The sequence below is a fragment of the Mesoplodon mirus genome (assembly GCF_964341445.2).
Source record: "Mesoplodon mirus genome assembly, chromosome: 4".
Taxonomy (NCBI): Eukaryota; Metazoa; Chordata; class Mammalia; order Artiodactyla; family Ziphiidae; genus Mesoplodon; species Mesoplodon mirus.
The window spans coordinates 121,765,816-121,789,111 of record NC_138979.1 but is presented as its reverse complement, the minus strand read 5'-3'; the positions used below and the strand labels follow the sequence as shown (position 1 = coordinate 121,789,111).

The window sequence follows — 23,296 nt, the reverse complement described above, 5'->3', positions numbered from 1 at the left end:
TTTCTATTTTATACTAATAATTTTAGACGTTCTGTATAATTAATTTCCTATTCCAGAAATTAGGTCCAGAAATAATTTGGTTTTCATACCAAATTATCTGATATATTTGAGTAATAAGTACATTACTAGATAATTTTAATTTTTTTAATGTTTCCTTAATAGGATAAACCTTCTTCCTCCACCCCCCCTTAATTTGCATTGGCTCCTTGCCATATGTAATGTTTCCTCTTTCAACCTCTAATTTCTTACTTATAAAACATTATGAAAAACTTGTTTAATTAGAAATAAATTTTAAAATTCCATGATACTGGGCTTCCCCGGTGGCGCAGTGGTTAAGAATCTGCCTGCCAATGCAGGGGACACGTGTTTGAGCCCTAGTCCAGGAAGATCCCACATGCTGAGGAGCAACTGAGCCCGTGTGCCACAGCTACTGAGCCTGTGCTCTAGAGCCCATGCTCCACAACAAGAGAAGCCACCACAATGAGAAGCCCACGCACTGCAACGAAGAGTAGCCCCTGCTCGCCAAGACTAGAGAAAGCCCGCGTGCAGCAACAAAGACCCAACATAGCCAAAAATTTTAAAAATGAAATCAAAAAATTTATTTAAAAAAACAATTCCATGATACTTTTGTGAAATAATGAGATGGTCAAATGTGAATGAGATAAAGAAGGAATGTATGTGTGTGTAATAAATTCTGATTTCAGAGGTGAAACTATGGTCAAGTACTTCTGAATGGAAAAACTTCTAATTTTTTAAAATGTATTTATTAAAAGTAGTACATAGTGAATCACCTTAAAAGGAATACTGTCAAATATTATGATATAGAAATTGGCCTGCTCTGCCAAGATTCACAAAATAGTACTCCTGTTTAAGAAAAGATCATTTTATTAAAAATAGAGTTACCAGATAACTTGTCATCCAAATCAGGACACTTTTGAGACTGGAGAAGACACTATTAATAATGTGGGACAACAGGTATAAACTGTGATCGTTCCAGGAAAATTGGAGCATTTGGTCAGTCTAATGATCTCTAATTTATTAAAAATATTAATTGTTTAATTTATTAAAAACATAAAGCAAATTGTAGCAGTCCTTTTACTAAGAAGGTTATGGTGAGTCGTGCAGATTTATTTGCTTTAGGCTAAAGTTATCTCTTCTAAGATAACTCAAGGACCAAAGACCCTTTTAGTAGGCTGGCATCTCCTCCATGGCCCTTTAGGTAACGTGGGGCAGGCACTCAACAAGAACCTCTTTTACCAGGAGTGACCCAGCTCTTTCCCGACCTCTGACCTAGCTCCAGCCTGTCTCCAGCTGCCCCAGGGCTCAGCCTTCATTCTAAGGACACTGCTCACCATGACCCTGGTGCCACAGCACATTGTGCCTCTTGACACTGCCTTTCTGCTCCCCAGCTACCACTAACACCCTTGCTCCCACTGAGGGAGCACCAATCCACACATGCCTGAACTGCCTGGGACTCTGTGCTGCCATGAAAAGGCCTTCTGTTCTACCATCTCCTCAGAGTTTTACACACTTCACTTTTAGTGCAAGACTTCATCCTTTACCAAGCTTTGGCATGAAGGAAGGAAATGAAAAGAGTTGTTTTATCCTCAAAAAGAGGTTAATAACATTAGGCAATTCCTTTAGGCTTATTAAGTCACAAGTCAAGCTGACTATGGAAAATTTAAAGAAATATTCTGTAATGTTAACTATAAAAAGCTACTGAACCCTAGCCTAGCAAATTTTGAGAAAGAATTTCTAAGGATGCCAAGAACACATTTTTGAAAAGGGCTACAATTTTTTTTCCCTAAAAAAGTAAAATACAAGGACCAGGTGACAGTGAAACAGGAGGAAAGGAAGCAAGACACAACCCTTAAAGAATGACATAGCCGTTGTGAACATGACATAAACTGGTTAGAACTGACTAGGCCCAAGAGGGCTGAAGGTTCGACTTCCAGTAGACATTGAGCCTTATTATGTGCTCATTGTAATACATTAGCATATGCTAAATACACACCCACATGTGCCATGACAATTCCAAGGCCAACCATAAATGGTCAAAAAGTGGGCAGTGGCCCAATTCCTGGTAATCCCCACCCCTTCCCCAAAATAGTTGGAATAATCCTCCCACTCAGCCTATGAAATTACACAGCCCATAAAAACTAACCACCCCATATTTTGGGGCAGCTCTTGCCTTTTGAGACTGACTACATTCTGTCTGTGGAATGTGTATCTCAATAAAGCTACTTCTTACCTATCACTTTGCCTCCTGCTGAATTCCTTCTGCACTGAAACATAAAGAACCTGAGCTTCATTAAGTCCTGAGATCAGGTGTGTGATCTCAATTAAAAGACAGCAGGTTCGAGTCCCAGCCTGTGGGTTCAATGCCCAATCTGAATTTTGGCTGGGTTCGAATCCCATTTGAGTTGTGCAGTTTTTTGTGTTTTTTTTTTTTTTTTAAAGAAGATGTTGGGGGTAGGAGTTTATTAATTTATTTATTTTTGCTGTGTTGGGTCTTCGTTTCTGTGCGAGGGCTTTCTCTAGTTGTGGCAAGCGGGGGCCACTCATCATCGCAGTGCGCGGGCCTCTCACTATCGCGGCCTCTCCTGTTGTGGAGCACAGGCTCCAGATGCGCAGGCTCAGTAGTTGTGGCTCACAGGCCTAGTTGCTCCGCGGCATGTGGGATCCTCCCAGACCAGGGCTCGAACCCGTGTCCCCTGCATTAGCAGGCAGATTCTCAACCACTGTGCCACCAGGGAAGCCTGAGTTGTGTAGTTTTAACAGCAATTTTGTCTCCTACAGAGGTTGATGTATATGGCAATCAGATCTGTCTATTATGGAGGGTGATTTCCTCTCCAGCAAGCAATCTGCTCATCATATGCACTTGATGTGTAACAGGCATCCCAAATTCCACATGAGCAGAACAGAAACCATCATCTTCCCCACAAACCACCGTTCTCTTTTTCCATTCTTCTTTTACTAAATAAACTGCATCACCACCCAGCCAGATGGAGAACCAGAAATTCAGGAGTCATCTTTGACTCCTCCCTCTCCCTTACCCTCAGATTCTATCAATCCTCCATCAAAATGCTTCTCAAACCCACTGCCTTTGTTCTATCTTCACAACACACATCCTGGCAGGTCAGTATCATTTTTCACAGTGGAGTCTCCACTATTGCCCCTCTCCAATCCATTCTCTACCCAACAGGCACATAAATGGTATTATGAGCTAAATTGTGTACCCCAATTTCATATGTTGGAATCCTAACCCCCCAGTACCTTAGGATGTGACTGCATTTGAGACAGGGCCTTTAAAGAGATAATTAAAGGATGTTAACTAGACTTGTGGTGATCATTTTGCAATATATACAGATATTGAATCATTATGTTGTACACCTGAAACTAATATAATGTTATATGTCGATTATATCTCGATTTTTAAAAGAAATTCCTAAATGCCAAAAAAGAGGCAATCAAGTTAAAAGGAGACCATTATGGCAGGCCCTAATCTAAACTGACTGGTGTCCTCATAAAAAGAGAAAATTTGGGCACACAAAGAAACACAAGGGGCATACACACAAAGAAATGACCATTTGAGGAGGTGGCAAGCGTGGAGCCACCTGTAAGCTAAAGAAGGAGGCCTCAGAGGAAACCAACCTTACCAGCATCTTCATCTTGGACTTCCAGCCTCTAGAACTGTGAACCTATTAATTTCTGTTGTTTAAGACACCCAGTCTGTGGTATTTTGTTATGGCAGCCCTAGCAAATTAATACATGTGGTATCTTCCCCCTTCCCATCATCCTTCAAATAAAATGCAGTACAATTAACATGGCCTGTAAAGCCCTACATGATCTGGTCCTATGCACATCTCCTGTCCCATCCTTCTCCCAAGCTCTCTGCCCTCTAGCCTTACTGAATTCCTCAGTCATACCTGGGGCCTTCTCACAAGTTGTTTCCTTTGCTGGAAACGTCAGTTCCCCACTCTCATTACCCACCTAACTTCAAGTCTCAGCTCAAATGTCACTCCCTCAAGGAAATCTCCCTGATTCCCAGTCTAGGTCAATTTTCCCTTTACATCACTAAACACAGTTGTCACTATTTGCCTCATATGTCCTGTGTTCCCCACTAATTCAGAAGCTCCCCAATAGTTGAACCACTCTTGTCTTGTTTACTTCTCTATCTACAGTGCCACCATACTACTTGATACATAGCAATATAGTTGACCATATGACCAATGCTCTCTTTCAATATTTACAGCTTCCTCTGTTGAAGAATTGAGACCTCAATTGACTTAGTTGGAGAAGCCATTGGGACAGCACCATAAGATGCCAAATATGCAGCCCTCCTCCCAGCGGGCTCTACACCAGCACCCACAGTTCAGAGTGTCCTTCTTGAGAAGTGTAGTCTGAAGGAGGAATGGCCAACAACAGACCTCAAAGTTCCTCTCTTCGACCCTGCTCCAAGTGACTTAGGATATGACCTAGGATCTGTCTCTATCCCAGACCATCTGATAGTGCTTCTGTCAACTGGTATTCAGAGAGGGACTATGAACTAGCCTACCAAATGCTACATACAGTATTTTGAACTGCAGCCAAGATTGTTTACAAAAATAATTCTTGGAATGTTAAAGGGAGTATTTTAAACCTAGAAATGTAGTAGAAGGAACACATATTTTCAAATAGGAATCTGGAGTATTCCTCATGTTCTGATAATCTCACTGAAGTGGGAGGTCACTAGCTGAATTTTGTTCCATAAGGAAGAGAACAAACACTGCTAGGGTGCTAGAAATGAAGAACTTCATAGAAATGAAAGTGAACTTTCTGCTCTGAGAAGCTATCCTTTAAGTGTTTCTTTCCTCTGGGAGTCTCCTGTCCTTCCGGGTCCTGAACCAGTATAATATACATTTTCTCTCTCTAGAGCCTCAATATTCCATGATCTTCCATCAAAGTCATTGTTACCTACATCTTCTATGCAGGTTCTTGAGCCACCTTTGTTCTGGTGCCTCCAGGGATGTCTGAGACACAGGGTGTCTGGTCCTGATGTATGAGGCAATTACATGTGGAGGTCTTGCTTGAAGGCAGCCAGAGACTGTCTGCATGATGGTGGCTGGCTAGCAAAGATAGGTGGGAAAAGGTCAGCCTGCAGGCTGATTGCATGAAATCTGAAATTCAGTTCCATTTATAGTCTAGTTGTTTTTAAACTGCTAAATGCTTGTTATGGTCACATATTTTATCTCATACTATAATCCTCAAAATAGCCTGCAAGGGACAATTACATAGCTATTAAAATGATTATGTAGATATATATTTATTAACATATTAGCTTGTTGAGATGAAAGACATTTATAACATATTATTAAATGGGAAAAGTTACCAAACAGGATGTATAGTGCGTCCCTTTATTATAGAAATGTAATACATATTTAGATGTATATACCACTATCAAAAGCAAAAACTAGGACTTCCAGGGTGGTGCAGTGGTTAAAAATCTGCCTGCCAATGCAGGGGACATGGGTTCGATCCCTGGTCTGGGAAGATCCCACATGCTGTGGAGCAACTAAGCCCATGAGCCACAACTTCAGAGCCCACATGCTGCAACTACTAAAGCCCATGTACTCAGAGCCCATGCTCCACAACAAGAGAAGCCACCAGAATGAGAAGCCCACGCACCACAATGAAGAGTAGCCCCTGCTCACTGCAACTAGAGAAAAGCCTGTACACAGCAGCAAAGACCCAATGTAGCCAAAAAATTAAATAAACAAAAATTTTTTTAAAAACTAGTGAGCTATAAACTTTAAAAAAAATTCTTTAAAATGAATAGGGGATATCTGAGGGACTTCCCTGGTGGTCCAGTGGTTAAGAATACACCTTCCAATGCTGGGGACAGGGGTTCGATCCCTGGCTGGGAAACTAAGATCTCACATGCCGCAGGGCAACTAAGCCTGCGTGCTGCGACTACTTAGCCCGCATGCTCTGGACCCCCATGCAGGGCAAGTAGAGAAGCCCACATGCCAAACGAAGAGCCCACTCGCTGCCACAAAAGATCCTGCAGGCCGCAACAAAGATCCTGCTTACTGCAACTAAGGCGTGACGCAGCCAAAAAAAAGAAAAAAAAAAAAAAGATAAATAGGGGACATCCGAAACTTAGAGAATCTAAGTGATAGGACTGAGGCTGTATCTTATAAAAAAAAAAAAAAAGTAAAAGATTTGAATTCAAGTACATCTGAAGCCAAAGCTCCAAAGCTTTTTTTACTCTTTTGTTAGATTATTTTTTGGGATTACCCTTTAAGCAGTGGCCCAGGCTCCTCAGAGGAATGCTTTATTTATAAGTAAAGAAATCTACCCTACATTCCCTAAAGGCCTCATGAAAATAAGGTTCTGGTAGGCCATAGTAAACTCTTTACCTCCAAATTGGCTATAGCTAATGATGACTCCGTAGGCCTGAGTTGCCTTAGTTTTTATACTGTCTGTATGCACAAATTCAGAGAAAAACATAAGTAAGCCACATTTGACTATGGCTTTCATAAGAATATCTTAAAAGATGCAGTTTTATAAGTATATTAAAATATTTAATTACATTCCTCTAAGTATCTCTGGACCTTTGATATTATTAGCTCATAATCTCAGTCAACAACCATTTTATACTGTCCAAGTTATTTCACTTACTGAGCAATAAAAATTTATCATTTCCATCATGATGATGGAGAAAGAAAAGAAACATGATTCATAAGACAAGGAACTCTGAATTCCAGTCTTATATTACCTTCTGATAATTGTGTTTTTGAAATTAGGAAAGGAAGAGAGGGCACTAGGATACTGCCTAAGACACATGAAAGTAAAATGAGCCATAAAAAGACTGATTTTTATATCAAAAACTTAAAGAGGATTTCCTGTCCAAATAGCAAACAGTAAGAAATATTTATCTTCGGGAAGCCACCCTTACTAGCTATTTTAAGATCAAAAAAGTTAAGAAAGTTGTCATTCTAGTTGTCTAGTTCTCATTAGTACAAACCTATACTAAGTTTAAAAATTATATCTCCCACTTAACTTGGAAATCTCAAAATAATAAAAGTGGAAGAGAGTCAGAAACCATATTAATATTGCCTAGTCCATTTTAGTTTTAACATTCAATACTTAAATGCAAAATATTTTCCTTCTACTATTTATTTATAATAGTATTATTATTTATAACACATTGTAAAAGAACACATTTCTTAAATAAACTAAATCCTAGATCTGCACTGTCCAATATGGCAGGTATCAAGCACTTGTTTGAAGTGTGGATAGTTCAAATTAAAATGTGCTTTATGTGTAAAATACACATCAGATTTTAAAGACTTAGTGCCCAAAAAATGGATGTAAATACTTCATCAATAATTTTGTATTGATTACATGTTGAAACTATAATATTTGAACATATCGAGTTAAATGAAATACATCATTAAAACGAATTCTACCTATTGCTTTTCACTTTTTAAATGTGGCTCTGGAAACTTTTTAATGTGACTTGCATAATATTTCTATTGGACAGCACTGCCTTAGATTTTTCGCCTTTCAGTAGTTAGTAACCTGAATCAGGAGTAAGAGTATCAGACTTCATTCCTGTCTTCTTGGGATATCTTTAGCTTACAGTTTACCTTGAAAGGGGATCAGAAACGTAAAATCTTTACGAATATGGTTAACAAAATAGAAAGCATGAAACTCATGTGCACATGCACCTCCTAAATCCTTTCACTTTCCCCCATCTTCATCACCACTACTTGGTCCAAGCTGCCTTTGTCTCTTGCCTGGACTAACATAATAGTCTTTTGAACAGATTTAGCAGATCCTCTTTGATGCCAACCCACAACTACTTGTTATTACTGTGTCAGTTCTTGCTAGCCAAACTTCCTCTTCCAGGATCTACTTTCTTTTAACCTCAAAACTTTCTCCGGCCAAAGGGTCCCACTCTGCTCATATGTATGAAAAAGGAAGTACCAAGAAATTAACACCCTCTGGGAGCATGCATAAACCAAAAATTGACAGGAATTCGTGTATAAATACCCAAGCTCCTTGTCCCTTGGGTGAGGTAAGCTCCTTGTCCCTTGGGTGAGGTAACCCAGGGGGTATGTGTTCTACACAGTTTCCCAGAGTTCCTCAGTGGAATTAAGTGTTAATTACCCACAGCTGTATCTTGTTTAATACTTCACCCTTCATTTGTGTCTGCCCATCTCTATCTCCCTTCCCCACCCCTTACCATGGCTTCCTGAGATCATTTCAGAAAAAACACTACTTGCTCTAAGTCTACCTCTGGCGGAACCCAAACTGAGATAATTGGTCTTCCCACTGTCACTCTCACATTTCAGCAATCCATTCTCCATCTCAAAAGCCAGGCTATCTTTTTTTTTTTTAATTTATTTTTGGCTGCGTTGGGTCTTCGTTGCTGCATGCAGGCTTTCTCTAGTTGGGGCGAGTGGGGGCTACTCTTCATTGTGGTGCCCAGGCTTCTCATTGTCGTGGCTTCTCTTGTTGCGGAGCACAGGCTCTAGGCACAGGCTTCAGTAGTTGTGGCACGTGGGCTCAGTAGTTGTGGCATGCAGGCTCAGTAGTTGTGGCTCACGGGCTTAGCTGCTCCGTGGCATGTGGGATCTTCCCGGACCAGGGCTCGAACCCATGTCCCCTGAATTGGCAGGTGGATTCTTAACCACTGCACCACCTGGGAAGCCCCAGGCTATCTTTTTAAACTACCACCATAACCATATCACTTCTTACCTAAAACCTTTCAGTGATTTCCACTGCTCTTAGGATAAAGATCATCCAATACCTTAATTTGAACTTTCTGGATGTTGATTCCAACGACTGCTTTACTACCTGTGTTCCTCTGCCACACTCTAGAGATTTTACCATCAAGCAGAACTGCCACACCTTGAACATTAAAAATTCCAATATCCCACTTCAACCACAGTCTTCTATACTCATATGAACACTACTATGCCTACAGATCAGACCTCCAGTCCCTCAACTCCACCCTCTCTCTCCCTCTGTCAAACTCATGGTGGTTTTCCTATTCTACTTAAACCCCTAGAAATATCACTTCTGCTACTTTCTTATCAGCACTCTCAACCCTGCTGGCCTCCTCTCCTGGTAGTATTAGCATGGAAACCATCAGCCAAGAATATTTTGACAATCTGCTTCTTCTACACCCAGGCTGGAAGTAAATGTAAGAGTAAGTGGCTCATAATTTTACATTTGTACAGTGAGGTATTTTCCCCCGTTCCCAGGGGGAGCCCACAAATAAATGATCCCTAATCTCAAATAGATCCTTAACATAGCTCAATAATTTTTTGTGTGTCTCTTATTGCTTCCATAGGAAATTCTAAATTTTCATTATTTTCCGTCACCCTTCCTCTGTTCACTTTCAGCAGACTACGTAGAGTCTGAGTTTGCAGAGAAACAAATCTACCCAAGCCTTTGACTCTATCATCCTGTCAAAAGCCCATCTCTCCACCTGTGCTCCAAAGCCCAAACTTCTCTCCCCCAAGGCTGAACCTGAATCCAAGTCCTTTCATAATCAAAACGTAGACCAACTTCCCAGCCTCACTTTCTGCCTCTCCTCCAGATACATCCTACCTGCAATTCTCAGAATGCTGTCCAGACATGGGGAGGATCTGGAGTCTGATGTGGTGGATCTCATCCAATAAGGCCACGAGCAGACAGAACCCAGGAGACAGTCTCCTGAATAAAGATGAATTCCTGTTTCCAAGAATGCTATCACAACAAGGACCCAGCCAAGGAGGAGAATCCAAGCCATAAATCATGGCATGAGTTGAAAGGTCATGAGCCAAAGATTCTAATAAATGGGGAGACCCAATTTGGAGAGCAAGAGCATGTAGAAAGTAGAAAGGGGCCAATAGGAGGAAACAGACATGGAGCAAGAAATGAATTAGGTACAGCGTAATGCTCTTCTCTTAATCACTGCACAGTTGTCTCCTTTAGGTCATTCCAATCCCATTAAATGTCACCTATGGAAAGGTCTTTCCCAACAGCCCCAGTTGACTAGCCACTTAGTTATTCATCACATTTCCATGTTTTAATACTCTGCATAGTACTGTAGGTGCTAGCTGACATTTCTTTAATTATTGGTTTATTGTACATCTCTCCCAACTAGAATGTAAGCTCCATTAGAAAAAAGCTCTTCTCATTTATTATATATCCCCAGTGACAAGAACAGTGCTTGGTAAATATTAGATAAATGAATTAAATCTCAGGAATACTCTGTATTTTAAAGACCTCCAAGTGCTTCTGACTTCAGCCAGAATGAAAATTGTTGGGCTAATACATATATTGTTGTTCCCACCAAGATGGTGAGAAGTGATCTTGAAAAGTGCAGAACCCAGAAAGACAAATGAAACATCACTGTCTTTTGCTAGGCCTTTAAACATACTGTTTCCAAGGTCTAGAATTTGCTTTCCTCAACATTCCTAAGCTATTCTGTTTAGGCATAATCTTTTTTAATAACTATAAACACTGAAGACATTATCTTGAATTATTTGCTTTACCCAGTCTTGAACCTTCTCTGGCATGCCTTAAATACTCAATAAGGCGCCCATGGCCACCGACTTCCCTGTGCATTTAGTGTCACCGAGACTCCCACAATCCAAGCAGTCATAACACCTCTGTACCCTGTCCTCACTGGGGCAGACCCAAGAGCTCCAAGCCAGCCTCAGGACCAGACTCCTGTGGGTGGACCACAAGTAGAGGTGGGGATAAAACCAAAGCTGAACCCCGGGGGGGGGTGACTAAGGAAGAAGATCAAAAAATTTTTCCATCAGCTGTATCAGCTGCAGGTTAAATCCCCACAATCAGCTAGGTAGACCCTGCATCTATGGAACATCTGAGTAGAAGGTGAGTGTTCCCACAAATGAAAACGGTCTAGCTCTGGCAGCTGAGGACTTTGGGGGCAAGCACACGTAGGAGTTGGGCCAGAGCAGAGTCTGAGTGGTCTCCTCAGGGCGCACAGCAGGTCTAGAGACCAGCCCAGAGGCAGAGGAGAGCCTACTGCGGAGACAGAGGTGGGCTGTGGCTCACGGCATATGCAAGGACACTTACAGCAGAGACCTCAGGGAAACATAATTATTACTATTAATTTTATTATGTTTTGATTAACTCTATTGCTGGTTCTAGTCCTTTTTTCTTTTTTGGTTTCTTTTTCTTCCCTTTTTTGTTTGTTGTTGTTCTAGTTTTTATATATATATATATAGTCTTCTGGTATCTCTGTGTTTTATAACATTTTTATTTTTTATATATTTTATACATTTCTATTTTTACTGTGCTTTCTTATTGTTCCATGTTCTTTTCCCTTATTTTTTCTTCCTATTTTTCTGTAATATATTTTTCTTTTTTTAATATTTCCATTTCTACTTTGCTTTTCTGTTGTCCTCTGGTTTTTTCCCTTTTTATTTTACTTTTATCTTCATTTTAATCATTTTTATTGGTTTGTTCTGTTTCCTTGCTTTATTTTTCAGTTGGCACACTGCTTTGGTTTTGCTTTTAGGTTATGTGTTTTTGTTAGTATTAATCCTAATTATTTGATTGCATTTCGGAGTTCTATTTGTCTGGTTGCTCTCTTGCTTTTTGTTTTATTTGGCCCTGTTTTTGTTTCTTTTACGTGTGTGTGTTTCCTTGTTTCTGTTTTTGTTTCTCTGATTTTGTTTTTACCATTTCTCAGGGGTTTTGTTTGCCCTTTTTTAAAAAATATATTTTCTTTTTCTTTTTCTGTATCTACATTGCTTTTCTGTTGTTCTGTCTTCTTTCCCCTTTCTCTTTTTCTTTTTTTTTTTTTAATAACATTTTTTGTCGGTTTGTTTTGTCTCTTTGATTCAATATTCAGTTGGAACTCAGCTTTGGTTTTGTTTCTTGGTTCTGGGTTTTTGTCAGCTTTCTTCTTAACTGTCTGATTTCATTCTTTGGTTCTTTTGTTTGTCTGGTTGTTCTCTTGCTATTTGATTTATTTGGTTCTTTCTTTGCTTCTTTTGTGTGTGTGCGTGTTTCTTTTTCTCTGTTTCTGTTTGATTTTACTTTTTCCCATTGTCTGGGGTTTCGTTAGTCTTTTTTTTTTTTAATCCCCTTTATTGCTGGGATGAGCAACTTGCAGGGTCTTAGTCCCTTGACCAAAAGTCACGCCTGAGGCTCTGGAATGGGAGCACTGAGTCCAGGATGCTGGACAACTAGAGAATTCCCAGCCCCAGGGAAGCTTAATTGCCGAGAGCACTCATGGAGACCTCTATCTGAATCCAAGACATAGCTCCACCCAATTGCCAGCAGCTCCCAGCACTGGATACCTCACAACAAACAACAAAAAACACAGGAACACAAACCCAGCCATCAGCACACAGACTACCTAAACTCATACTAAGCTCACAGATACCCTAAAACACACCACCTGACACGGCCATGCTCATCACAGGGAAAAGACTCAGCTCCACCCACAGGAACGCAGGCACTAGTCCTTCATACCAGGGAGCCTACAAAAGACACAGGACCAACCAGACCACCAGGGGCAGAGAAGAGAAGCAAGAGGAACTATGACTCTGCAGCCTAGGGAAAGAAGACCTCAAATGCTGTAAATTAGACAAAATGAGCAGACAGAGAAATATCTTATGGGCAAAGGGGCAAGATGAAAACCAACAAGACCAAAAAATGAAGAGGAAATAGGCAGTCTACCTGAAAAACAATTCAGAGTAATGATACTGAAGATGATCCAATACCTTGGAAATACAATAGAGAAAATACAAGAAACGTTTAACAAAGACCAAGAAGAACTAAAGAGCAAACAAACTGTAATGAACAACACAATAACTGAAATTAAAAATACTCTTGAAGGAATCAATAGCAGAATAACTGAGGCAGAAAAACGGATAAGTGAGCTGGAAAATAGAATGGTGGAAATAACTGCTGCAGAGCAGAATAAAGAAAAAAGAATGAAAAAATGGAGGACAGCCTCAGAGACCTCTGGGACAACATTAAGCACACCAACATTAGAATTATAGGCATCCCAGAAGAAGAAGAAAAAACACAAGGGTCTGAGAAAATATTTGAAGATATTATACATGAAAACTTCCCCAACATGGGAAAGGAAATAGTCAATCAAGTCCAGGAAGCACAGAGAGTCCCATACAGGATAAACCCAAGGAGAAACACATGAGACACATATTAATCAAACTAACAAAAATTAAATACAAAGAAAAAATATTAAAAGCAGCGAGGGAGGGGCTTCCCTGGTGGTGCAGTGGTTGAGAGTCCGCCTGCCGATGCAGGGGACACGGGTTCGTGCCCCGGTCCGGGAAGATCCCACATGCCGCGGAGTGGCTGGGCCTGTGAGCCATGGTCACTGGGCCTGCGCGTCTGGAGCCGGTGCTCCGCAACAGGAGAGGCCACAACAGTGAGAGGCCCGCGTAACAAAAAATATATAAAAAAATAAAAAAAATAAAAGCAGCGAGGGAAAAGCAACAAATAACATACAAGGGAATCCTCATAAGGTTAACAGCTGATCTTTCAGCAGAAACTCTACAGGCCAGAAGGAAGTGGCAAGATATACTTAAAGTGATGATAGGGAAAAAACTACAACCAAAATTACTCTACCCAGCAATGATCTCATTCAGATTCGACATGGAAATTAAAACCTTTACAAACAAGCAAAAGTTAAGAGAATTCAGCACCACCAAACCAGCTCTACAACAAATGCTAAAGGAACTTCTCTAGGCAGGAAACACAAGAAGAGGAAAAGACTCACAAAAACAAACCCATAACAATTAAGAAAATGGTAATAGGAACATACATATCCATAATTACCTTAAATGTAAATGGATTAAACATTCCAAAGAAAAGACACAGAGTGGCTGAATGGGTACAGAAACAAGACCCGTGTATATGTTGTCTAGAAGAGACCCACCTCAGACCTAGGGACACATACAGACTGAAAGTGAGGGGATGGAAAGAGATATTCCATGCAAATGAAAATCAAAAGAAAGCTGGAGGAGCAATACTCATCTCAGACAAAATAGACTTTAAAATAAAGACTATTACAAGAGACAAGAAAGGGCACTATAAAATGATCAAAGGATCAATCCAAGAAGATATAACAATTATAAATATCTATGCACCCAACATAGGAGTACCTCAATAGATAAGGCAAATGCTAACACCCATAAAAGGGGAAATCAACAGTAACACAATAAGAGTAGGTGACTTTAACATCCCACTTTCACCAATGGACCGATCATCCAAACAGAAAATAATTAAGGAAACACAAGCTTTAAATAACACATTAGACCAGATGGACTTAATTGATATTTATAGGACATTCCATCCAAAAACAACAGAATACACTTTCTTCTCAGGTGCACACGGAACATTCTCTGGGATAGATCATGTCTTGGGTCAAATATCAAGCCTCAGTAAATTAAAGAAAATTGAAATCATACCTAGTATTTTTTCCAACCACAATGCTATGAGACCAGATATCAATTATGGGAAAAAAACTGTAAAAAATACAAACACATGGAAGCTAAACAATACACTACTAAATAGCCAAGAAAGCACCGAAGAAAAAGAGGAAACCAAAAAATATCTAGAAAAAAATGACAATGAAAACACGATGACCCAAAATGTATGGGACGCAGCAAAAACAGTTCTAAGAGGGAAGTTTATAGCAATACAATCTGACCTCAAGAAACAAGAAAAATCTCAAATAAACAACCTAACCTTACACCTAAAGCAATTAGAGAAAGAAAAAAAAAAACACACCAAAGTTAGCAGAAGGAAAGAAATCATAAAAATTAGATCAGATATAAATGAAAAAGAAATGAAGGCAACCATAGAACAATAGCAAAGATCAATAAAAAAAAAAGGTGGTTCTTTGAGAAGGTAAACAAAATTGATAAACCATCAGCCAGACTCATCAAGAAAAAAGGGAGAAGACTCAAATCAACACAATTAGAAATGAAAAAGGAGAAGTAACAACTGACACTGCAGAAATACGAAGGATCATGAGAGATTACTACAAGCAACTCTATGCTAATAAAATGGACAGCCTGGAGGAAATGGACAAATTCTTAGAAAAGCACAACCTTCCGAGACTGAACCAGGAAGAAACAGAAAATATAAACAGACCAATCACAAGCACTGAAATTGAACCTGTGATTTAAAATCTTCCAACAAACAAAAGCCCAGGACCAGATGGCTTCACAGATGAATTCTATCAAACATTTAGAGAAGAGCTAATACCCATTCTTCTCAAACTCTTCCAAAATGTAGCAGAGGGAGGAACACTCCCAAACTCATTCTACGAGGCAACCATCATCCTGATACCAAAACCAGACAAAGACGTCACAAAGAAAGAAAACTACAGGCCAATAACACTGATGAACATAGATGCAAAAATCCTCAACAAAGTACCAGCAAACAGAATCCAAAAGCACATTAAAAGGATCATACACCATGATCAAGTGGAATTTATCCCAGAGATGCAAAGATTCTTCAATATACACAAATCAATCAATGTGATACACCATATTAACAAACTGAAGGATAAAAACCATATGATCATCTCAATAGGTGCAGAAAAAAGTTTTGACAAAATTCAACACCCATTTATGATAAAAACTCTCCAGAAAGTGGGCACAGAGGGAAACTACCTCAACACAATAAAAGCCATATATGACAAACCCACAGCCAACATCATTTTTTTTTTTTTTTGCGGTACGCGGGCCTCTCACTGTTGTGGCCTCTCCCATTGTGGAGCACAGGCTCCAGACGCACAGGCTCAGCAGCCATGGCTCATGGGCCCAGCCGCTCCGTGGCATGTGGGATCTTCCCGAACCGGGGCACGAACCCATGTCCCCTGCATCGGCAGGCAGACTCTCAACCACTGCGCCACCAGGGAAGCCCCTAACATCATTCTTAATGGTGAAAAACTGAAAACATTTACTCTAAGATCAGGAACAAGACAAGGGTGCCCACTCTCACCACTATTATTCAACATAATTTAGGAAGTTTTAGCCACAGAAATCAAAGAAGAAAAAGAAATAAAAGGAATCCAAATTGGAAAAGAAGAAGTAAAACTGTCACTGTTTGCAGATGACATGATACTATACATAGAGAATCCTAAAGATGCCACCAGAAAACTCGTAGAGCTAATCAATTAATCTGGTAAAGTAGCAGGATGCAAAATTGATGCACAGAAGTCTCTTGCATTCCTGTACACTAACGATGAAAACTCTGAAAGAGAAATTAAGGAAACATTCCCATTTACCATTGCAACAAAAAGAATAAAATACCTAGGAGACAAAAGACCTGTATGCAGAAAACTATAAGACACTGATGAAAGAAATCAAATATGATACAAACATGGAAAGATATACCATGTTCTTGGACTGGAAGAATCAACATTGTCAAAATGACTATACTACCCAAAGCAATCTACAGATTCAACACAATCCCTATCAAACTACCAACGGCATTTTTCACAGAATTAGAACACAAAATTTCACAATTTGTATGGAAACACAAAAGACCCCGAATAGCCAATGCAATCTTGAGAAAGAAAAACGAAGCTGGAGAAATCAGGCTCCCTGACTTCAGAATATACTACAAAGCTACAGCAATCAAGACAATATGGTACTGGCACAAAAACAGAAATATAGATCAGTGGAACAGGATGGAAAGCCCAGAGATAAACCCACACACATATGGTCACCTTATCTTTGATAAAGGAGGCAAGAATATATATATACAATGGAGAAAAGACAGCCTCTTCAATAAGTGGTGCTGGGAAAACTGGACAGCTACATGTAAAAGAATGAAATTAGAACAGTCCCTAACACCATACACAAAAATAAACTCAAAATGGATTAAAGACCTAAATGTAAGGTCAGACAGTATAAAATTCTTAGAGGAAAACATAGGAAGAACACTCTTTGACATAAATCACAGCAAGATCTTTTTTGACCCAACTCCTAGAGAAATGGAAATAAAAACAAAAATAAACAAATGGGACCTAATGAAACTTAAAAGCTTTTGCATAGCAAAGGAAACCATAAACAAGACAAAAAGACAACACTCAGAATGGAAGAAAATATTTGCAAATGAAGCAACTGACAAAGGATTTATCTCCAAAACATACAAGCAGCTCATGCAGCTCAATATCAAAAAAACCCAAACAATCCAATCCAAAAATGGGCAGAAGATCTAAATAGACATTTCTCCAAAGAAGATATACAGATATCCAAGAAACACATGAAAAGATGCTCAACAACACTAATCATTAGAGAAATACAAATCAAAACCACAATGAGGTATCACTTCACACCGGTCAGAATGGCCATCATAAAAAAATCTACAAACAATAAATGCTGGAGAGGGTGTGGAGAAAAGGGAACCCTCTTGCACTGTTGGTGGGAATGTGAATTGATACAGCTACTATGGAGAACAGTATGGATGTGCCTTAAAAAACTAAAAACAGAACTACCATATGACCCAGCCATCCCACTACTGGGCATATACCCTGAGAAAAACACAATTCAAAAAGAGTCATAAACCAGTGTTCACTGCAGCACTATTTACAGTTGCCAGGACATGGAAGCAACCTAAATGTCCATCGACAGATGAAGGTATAAAGAAGATGTGGCATATATATACAATGGAGTATTACTCAGCCATAAAAAGAAATGAAATTGAGGTATTTGTAGTGAGGTGGATGGACCTAGAGTCTGTCATACAGAGTGAAGTAAGTCAGAAAGAGAAAAGCAAATACCATATGCTAACACACATATATGGAATCTAAAAAACAGTACTGATGAACCTAGTGGCTGGGAAGGAATAAAGATGCACATGTAGAGAACAGACTTGAGGACACGTGGGGGACGGGGAACCTGGGATGAAGTGAGAGAGTAGCATCGACAATATATACACTACCAAATGTAAAATGGATGGCTAGTGGGAAGGTGCTGCATAGTATAGGGAGATCAGCTCAATGTTTTTTGATGACCTAGACAGGTGGGATAGGGAGGATGGGAGGGAGGCTCAAGAGGGAGGGAATATGAGGATATAGGTATACTTATAGCTCATTCACTTTGTTGTACAACAGAAACTAATGCAACATTGTAAAGCAATTAATACGCCAATAAAGATATTAAAATTTTTTTAATAAATAAATAAATACTCAATAAATGTTTCTTGAATTGCACTGCCTGGAGATTTGCTCCAGCCCACTGGGCTTGCTAGTGTTCTCTGATACAGCTTACATATTAATACTAACTGCCATGCATTTAATACCTACCATGTGCCAGGCACTAAGTCCTTACTTATAGTATCAAATAATTATTATTAATAATTCTTAACGATATTTAGTAATAATTATTAATCCTCAAAAGAATACTCAGGAGCAGTGTTTTCTTTCGTTTTTTTACATTCACAAATGAGGAAACTGAGACTTAGAGATGTTATATATATGGTAAGTAAAAGAGGTAGAATTTATATCTATAGTTTTGTCTTCTATCCTATACTGTTTTGTGCAATCAACATAGTGCCTATAAGCAGTTCATTAGTATTTTTAGTGTACATTATTTCTGCCCCAAATCTTTTATTAACTAATAATGGAATCTAGGACAAGTTCTCAGATATCTCGATGGGTCTTAGTCTCTTCATCTATAGCACCAGGAATTAGATGAAGTTAACTCCTCGGTACCCTCTAGCTCTAAAATTACATGCATCTGTGAGTTCCTAGCCTTTCAAGCTTTTGATTTTGCAACTCTATCTGCTTCTGCATTTCTATCTGTTTCATACTGTGATCACATCCAAACCACATAAAACAGTTTCCATTTCCATGAATTCTTCTCTTGAAACCACTGGACTTACTTTGAAATATGAAAAGTGCAATGAATGGAGTCATATCACCAAAGCCACAGAAGAGAAGCTCCTTCCTCAAACAGTCTGCGTCTTTCTCAACAGAGTTAATATCATTGGTTTAATTACCTATTAGATAAAAATACTCACTAGTGAGAGTATTTCTGAGGGGAGTAATGGAAGAACAAAATTTTAGGCTATCTAATCGTGGTACTAGCCCTTGTGCATATTTTGTTAGGGGGTGGGGGTAGGGAATTAAACACTAGTCCAAAATATATTTGTTATTTATAAAATTTACTAGTTGTAGAGTTTGGAAATATAAGGGGGGAGGAGGGAGGAAGAAGAACCTGATCCAAATCCCTTTTTGCACCAACGAAATAGTACAGGGTGGCTGAAGGAGCCCTTGGTTCTTTTCTTGGTGAAAACCTATTGTGAATCACTTAACCTCTCTAAGTGTCAGTTTTCTCATCTTCAAAATTAGTGGGTTTGGATCAAATAATATCTCAGGTTGTTCCAAGTCTGTGAATTAGCTCAAAGGGTATGAAAACCTGGCAAGAAATTGCTTTTAAAAGGCAGTTGCAAGTTTGAAAACGTATCCTTAACTTGAAGCAAAGAAGATCAGTTCTTAGGTTGAAGGTCATAGCCCCAAATGAATTAAGAACTAAAATTTAAGCCTATTTTTTATAAGGCTACAGTAGCAATGAAAGCTTTAAAATTCCAAGTCTAACCTAAATAACAGATTCCTGAGCTTCACTGCTGAGCCACACAGCAGTTTTGATGTATTTTCTCCACTGGTGGTGCAGAGATGAAGAGGAAAGCAAGCAGGAAAGAAATCAGGACACTGAGGTCAGCACAGAGGCTGATCCTAAAATTTCAGAGGTGGATTAGAGAGAGGAAAATAGAAAATGTAGGGCTCCGTCAGTTCATAAATGTATTACCTGGGTTGTATGATTTTCTTATAATGCGATTGTCTTCTAGGATATGGTAACCAATTCTGTGTTCTTTCCAGCCATTCTCAGCAACTGCACAAATGCAAATCATTCTGCCCGTCAGTCTTCATCTTCCCAAACTAAATAATATTAGTTTTTGGCCTGTTATCATACATTCCATTTCTCTGTGAAACTTGATATTTGAGTTTTCCTTTCTGATCATTTTCTCTCCAGCAGCATTAGGTAGCTCATTTCCAAATTTTTTTTTTCCATGCTTGATATTTACCACCTCCCTATGTACCCAACACCATGCATCCATATGCTAACCAACATGCTAGAATCGAGGCAGAGTGGGTGCCTGGTGGGATGACCAAATACGAGAAGGTAATTTTTAATCAGTGTTTTAACACCAGAAACAAGCTTTGTTATGGAGTAACAACACTTAAACAGAATAACTTAAGTAGAATAACTTTGTTTATGGAATTTTTGTAATCTTTCCTTAAAATGGAGAAATGATTTGAAGAAGTACTTATCTCTCTACTTACGCCTCTATAGCACACATTTCGCAGAAAAAGGAACAGGGAAACATCAAGAAGCCACTGAATATTTAAATAGTAGGTTCAAGGTTGGGGAGTAGCATCAGCAAGAAGAAAGGCAGATGAGATGAAGGCAAAGTGTCACTGATTTTTGCCTCTGTCCCTGGAGAGGAGATTGCTGATATAGAGTCCCTCTGGCCTTCCCAAGACCGTCTGGCATGAAGATATAACTCCAAGGTAAGATTCCTGAGCAAGCAGCTTTATCCTAGAGCTATCATCTGAATAGATTCTCTAGGCTTTCTCCAGATCAGTTTCCTGAGTTCTTGTGGTTCCCTCCCCCATAGTAGCTCGATGTCCCCAAGCCCAGGCGGGGTCTTCCTGAAAGTCATTTGTGCCAAAGCTGTCACTATAGAAAGGTTTCAAAATAACTCTAAATCTGACAGCCTCTGCCCCTATAGATGAACATTTAGATTTTTTCAGAAATCCCTGGTGGTACTCTAGAATTCAGTAGGGGGCTTTCAGAAGGAAAGAAATATGACATTAAGAAGGCAAAATGAGGCTCTTGCTAGCCTTAATATAACAAATCGAGGGGACTTCCCTGGTGGTCCAATGGTTAAGAATCCACGATTTCACCGCAGGGGGTGCGGGTTCAAGGGTTCGATCCCTGGTCGGGGAAACTAAGATCCCGCATGCCACCCAATGCGGCCAAAAAAAACCAAAACAAGTTGAGCAAACTAAGGGGTAAAAAGTTCCTGAATGCTTAATATGTGCCATGAAGGGAGCTAAGTGGTTCTTCTACATTATCTCACTTAGTCCTCATAAAAAGTCACCAGGGTTTACAAGGTGAAAGGGGCTCAGAGTTAAGAGTCCAAAATTACAGAGCTGTTTAAGTGGTAGAGGTAGGATCGAAACCCACTTCTGTGGGATGCCAGAGCCCCAGTTCTGCCCCACTAATTTATAAGCAAGTACTTCAAAACCGTTTTAAAAGATGTTTAAGGATGAAGAAATCTCCTGGTCATGTGCAATAAATCAAAGTTCTTAGGAAACTTCATATGCCCTTCAGAACGACTACCAGTGTTGCTTTTGCTCAAGTCCTGCATTACTTCCAGATGCCCTTCTATACAGAGCTCAGCCACACAATTTTTAATAAAATCTTCCCTATAATTCAGTTTCTCATATGCACATACACAGAGAGACCACACACATACACACACACACCCAGACATACAAACACTACACGTATACACACTGCACAGATAAATACACACAGACCGCAGATACCACAGAGACCACACACAAATACACCACACTTGCACAGATCACAGCTCCACACACACACACACACAGCTCCACACACACCCCATGAATTTATACACACACTAGAGATACACACATGCCACAGAGACACACACCATATATGCACATACATACACACAAACGCACCACAGATATATAGACAGACTACAGACACACACACACACACACACACACACATATACACACACAAATAGACACACACAGGCCATACACACACAGTATCAGAAATCCTCCATGGGATTTTGTTTCTCCTTGTCTACTCAAGCCCCAATGTCTATACAGTTTCCACCATATTCATCATCTCATTAACATCTCACCTCCCGCTACTGGCCCCTTCTCTCCATCCTATTCCTTCCCAAATAGGGAACACAAGCTCTTTTCTTTCCATTCCCCAGAGCAACCACCAACACAAGAAGTTGTGATTAATGAGGTTAAGGGAGACATTACACCATGTCAAACCATAACAAATGGATTAAAATTAACTATTAGACATTCCTCATTTTAAATCCCCTGTGTCATCTCTGCTTCTCAATATCTCATTGACCCTTCCTCCTCTGCAAGCCTCCTAGCCTCCTGCTGTGTTTTCCTGGGGCCCCTCTCTGAAGACCATCCTCCCTCCTCCCCCTCTTCTCATGATCCCAGGACCTTCACCCAGCCTCTTCCTTGGGCTCCCACTCTTTCACTCATCATTGCCTATCCATTCCATGTCCCAAAACTTCACTTTTTATTCCCAAACAGACTACCAAGGTATCTTCCTGAAGAGAACCATTTTTCTACTTTGGGGGAAATTTTTGCAACTCCCTTAGCTGGCAGAATTAAGGTAGTTATGGTTTTAACAGCAATTATTTTATTTCTTCTCTCTGGATATTCTTTGGATGTTTTTGATTAGTGAAAAAAATCATTAGGAATTTCCATTGCTTTATCCAATTTATCAAAAAACAGTTTGTTGATGTGACTCTGTTATAATAGCTATTTTCCAAAATATTCTCACATTTATATTTTCAATACTATAGGAGCAGTTATTCAAGAAATGGGATATTTTGGATAATCAAATACTCCATTTCATGGAGCGTTATCAAAATACACTACACATGAATTACCAGTTTTCAAAGAAGTAACATAGAACATTTATAGGGTTCCCCACCTGCCACAGTGGAGGTATGGTGGGAGATGTTGAATATGAAATTTAACCCCTGTAAGCCTCACTTTCTCCTCTGTTTAACCGTTTGCCTTTGTATGGAAAAAAAATTATTTTTATATAAAGTTTCCTGCATACAACAAGTACTGGACAAATATCAGTTCCTTGACTTCTCTCTGTCTTTCCCCTCCCGAAGTAAGAAAGAACTACTGCTATATTCTACCATACACTTTCCTCTTTCATTGATGATTTTGAAGGTACTTCACAATCTTACGGTGCCAAAGGGCTCCTATATGAATATCTGTTCTTACTGTTATGTGCTGAGTGTTAGAATACTAGGTAATAGCATTTACTATATATAATTAGCTCATGGCAGAAATCTAATTATAGCTCCCTATGATTACTAACTTGCAGCCATTGTTGTCATTTTTGTTATTCAATTTCGTTAGTAACATTGCCCTGACCAAGTCTTAGTCAAGTAAAACTGATTCTATACT

The 23,296-nt window shown here is 39.5% G+C and overlaps 1 protein-coding gene across 3 annotated transcripts in view; it reads right to left on the bottom strand.

Moving 5' to 3' along the window:
• Positions 1 to 23,296, bottom strand: part of NUBPL (NUBP iron-sulfur cluster assembly factor, mitochondrial) — a 347,659-nt gene that overhangs the window by 299,774 nt on the left and 24,589 nt on the right. The gene's annotated exons all lie outside the window — the stretch shown is intronic.